Source organism: Mus pahari, chromosome 6, assembly GCF_900095145.1.
Source record: "Mus pahari chromosome 6, PAHARI_EIJ_v1.1, whole genome shotgun sequence".
In the NCBI taxonomy this organism is placed as follows: Eukaryota; Metazoa; Chordata; class Mammalia; order Rodentia; family Muridae; genus Mus; species Mus pahari.
Genome location: NC_034595.1, coordinates 2,085,844 through 2,090,032, shown reverse-complemented (window position 1 = coordinate 2,090,032; position 4,189 = coordinate 2,085,844).

The window sequence follows — 4,189 nt, the reverse complement described above, 5'->3', positions numbered from 1 at the left end:
ATATATATATATATATATATATATATATATATATATACATATATACATATATATATGTATATATATTATATATAGATGTAGATATAGATACATACATATATATAATTTTTAAAAACAAAATCTAGCATTATCACGAAATAAAATGTATGCATCGCTAAGAATTGTAAGGAAGTCAGCATTATATAAACACGCACACAGGATGAGGAGAATTCATTACTGCGCACACCACCAGGCTGGTTTGCCACCACGAGGGTACAGCTGCTTCAGATTCACCTCTTTAAATCATTCCATGGCTATTTGGATAACGCCAGTAGCAGGTTCTAACCCTCACACCTAGGTCCTCGGCTACATTTACATTAGGAAATCTGCTTTCAGCCTCAAACATGATTTCCTTTCAACCAAGGCGAAATAGCCCCGGCGGGGATTTAACATGCACCCTGCCCTTTCCCAGCAGAGCCCGGAGCATGGGACACGAAGCTCCTCGACCCGGGAGGGTTTTATTAGACAAATCAGACACTTTATTAACCACCCCAGGCCTTCTCATAAATGCAGTCTATGGCCCCTGAGTGACAGGGACAGAGCCCTTGGGAACTCTGGTCGCTTTATTCTGGCATTAATGAGCATGAATCAGCAGAGCTGGATAGTGTCATTTATGATCCTCAAGAGCCCAAGAAAAGAGTGTCCAGAGGCTCCTCTGGTGTCTTTGAGGCTGTCTATAAAACATGCCTGGATTAGCCTTGCTACTCCAGTGTCCGTACACTGTCAGCTCTGCCAGACTCCGGAACCTGGGGCCTGGTGACTCTGGAGTCTGGAGCTCTGACCTGCTGCACATCACAAAGCTTCCTGCCCAATTATCTCCAAATGGCTCTGTTGTCGCTCCGTCATTCTCTAGGTGACTGTGCTCATGGGAGAAAGGCCTCCTGCCACCTGCCTCCTGCCCCTGGAAAGTAGCGTGACCCAACATCCTATAAACTGAGCTGCCATCACACACACACACCCTATGTGTAGAATGACACCCCAAAAGACAAAGATTCTCCAGAGCAGTGAGCTCCTACCACAGGGGGAATCCGGGCAGGTTGGAAGGTTGAAGAGGGGGTTTCCTAGTGAGGTGAGGAGGAGAGAGAAGGGTCAGTTTTGATCCTATGAGCAAGGAATTCAGACTGAAATAGGACCAGAGCTGCTATTGATGTCGTCACCCAAGGGTTGCCATGCAGCAGGAACTGTGCTGAATGCACTGCAGGTGGCTCAACTCTCACCGAAATGTGGGCACAATAGGCACTCCATTTGCAGTTATACCAATTATCCACAAACAGGAACTGAGGCTCATCTCTGAGACCCTGCACCAGGCTCAGAACCTGTGTTTTCTGCCTTTCCAGGATGCTGTACCTACTCAGGGGCTGGGACGGGCAATTACTTCTAAAAGGGACCCAGCCTGCAATTCTGTCACCAGTTTCCAAGAGTCTATGCAAAAAGATGAGGGTAATACGCCCGGATGAAATGCAGAGCCTAGGGCTGGAACAGTTGGAACCTGTTAGAGAATTCTGTCCTCTGAGTGACGCTCCTGTGGCCTTCTAGAACTCAGAGCAGCCGTGATCGCATGCACAGGACCCTCACAGGACAGGAGGGTTCCAAAGATTCCCACTGGAGAGTCCAGCCACTCCCTTCCCCTCCCCCACTAGCTGCATGCAATCCTGCCCCAGCTGTATGAATGTGGTCATGAAAATGAGGATATGGGAGGTAGAAGGTTGACTGAAGGGGACATTTGTTAATGTCACACAACAATCCAGTTCCAGAGATAGGGGACTTCCAGCCGTGTCTTGTTCTTTCGAGCCACAGTCTGGGCTCCTCGGGTGGGCGGGACATGAGACTGAGACCTGTTCCCCTTCCCATCCAAACGCTCCTGACACAGAGCCTCATCTTGCGCTGTTGCTAGCCTATGACCACTTCTGGCCCGAGCACCCCGAGAGACCTGGGGTTTCCCGGCCCTGCCTAGCTCAGTGGTTCTCAACCTCCCTAGTGTTGTGGCCCTTTAATATGGTTCCTCATGTTGTGGTTTCCCCCAACCATAACATTATTTCATTGCTACTTCATAACTGTAATTTTGCTACTGTTATTAGGTGTAATGTAAATATTTGATATGCAGAATACCTAATATGTGACAACTCACAGGTTGAGAACCAGCAGCCTAGATGCTGAGACTACAGTCAGTGGAAAGTGTAAGGAATACTTACAAGCCTCAGCTCCGGCTCTCTCACCAGCAGTTTTTATCCTCAGAGAGGGTCTAGGAAGAAAGATGGTGACTTTCTTCCCTTCCAAAGATAATTGTTGAGATACAGAAAGCACCTGTGTTCGAATGAAATGACCACATTAATCTCTAAGCACTGGGCCGGCCGCTGTGTTCTTTAAGAAAACAGCTTTAGGAGTTTAACGACAATCGAGAGAACAAAAGTGAATTAAAAGAAATAGTAATTAAATCAGGAAAGAAGTTTTTGTGAAGAGAATGGTAAAGGAAATTAGATCTGGTAATTCTGAAAAATGTGGCTGGCTGGGCTGGGGAAGGGCAGGGCCTGGTGAGGGATAAGAGAGGGAAAGGCAGGGGGACAGCAACTGGGCTGAGAGGCACTAAGAACAGAGTCTGGAGATGGACCCCTTGAGATCATGGGGCTGGCATGTCCAAAGCAAACAAAGCCTGACTCAGCATGATTATCTTGGGATCCTCCCAGACCACCCACATGTTCAGTGATTTAGGGGGAGGGAGGAACAATTCAAGAAATACTATATAGGTATATACTATATAGGATACTAAATAAGATACTATATAGGTTCATTACAATGAAAGGGTGAATGGCGATCATCTGAGAAGACTCACGCAGACCCAGGTGGAATGGAGAGCCTGCTCAGGCCTCTCCGAGGCTCTCCTAGGAGGGCCAGCATGTTTCTTTCTGTAGTACTGGCAGATGTGATAATGCGGGTCATGTTTTAGCTCAAAGTTGGCTAGGCCCTTAGATCCCAGGGTTTTTAATTGGTGCTGCTGCAAAGGTCCCTAAGACCTGGTGACTGACAAAGTACCATGTCTGGGTTGAAGAGACAGCTCAGTGCTTAATAGTACTTATTGTTTTTGCAGAGGACCCAGGTTCAAATCCCTACCCCTACGTGGAGAATCACAACCGTCTGCAACTTGAGTTTCAGGGGATCCCAAGCCTTCTTCTGACTTTCACAGGCAGAAGGCATACACGTGGTGCACCTACATACATGAAGGCAAAACATTCATACATATAAAATAAAAATTCTAAAAAGCAACAAAATACTCTATCCTTAGAAAGAAATGGCATAGGAGAACACAATAGCATCCCAGAGCCTTATCAGTTCAATGGTTCAAAGCCACGTTTTCAGATTCCAGCCACAGGCCAACCTGCAAGCAAGCCTGCCTACAACCAGAAGATGCCAAGCCAAGCCAAGCCAAGCCAGTCTTGGTAACTTATTTTGGCACGACAGTCAAGAGATCTTTCTAGACACATGAAAGCAGCATGCAGTGTTGGCTTGAATCTGGCTCCATGAGGTGAAAAGTATTCCATCAGACCCTGCGGGCTGTGCCAGCGCCAGCCACACTGTCCTGAACTCTGGTGGTAAGAGTGCCACCCACACTGCTAAGAAAACTGGTGTCTATCGAACCCCCCACCAAGGATTATTTTTCCACAGACAAAGTTGTCCTCTTGAGTCAGAGCACAACCCGAAGTCAAACCTCCAGACTCCACAATCTACACGGACTCCGGGCTGGCCTCATATAACAGCCAGCTGTTTATATAATGCGGAGGACATACGCTTCTAGAAACGGAGGACATATGCTTCTAGAAACTCCAATTTGTGTTCCTGCTTTGCATGCAGCCCTTCTCCAGAGTAAGCTCCCCAGATGCAGAGCTGTCAGAAAATCACGTTGAGGGCTGTGGGTCAGAACGCGCTGTTTTCTTGTTTCTCAAAGGTATATGATGTGCCTGGCTGTGGTGGCACACACCTATAATTCCAGCAGAGATAGGCTGATCTCTTAGTACAGACACACCGCAAGTTCCAGAACAGGCAAGGCTACCCAGAAGCAATTCCTGTCTGGCATGATTATCACATGTCTCTTTTAAAACGTGTATGACGTGTGTGTGTGTGTGTGTGTGTGTGTGTGTGTGTGTGTGTGTGTGTG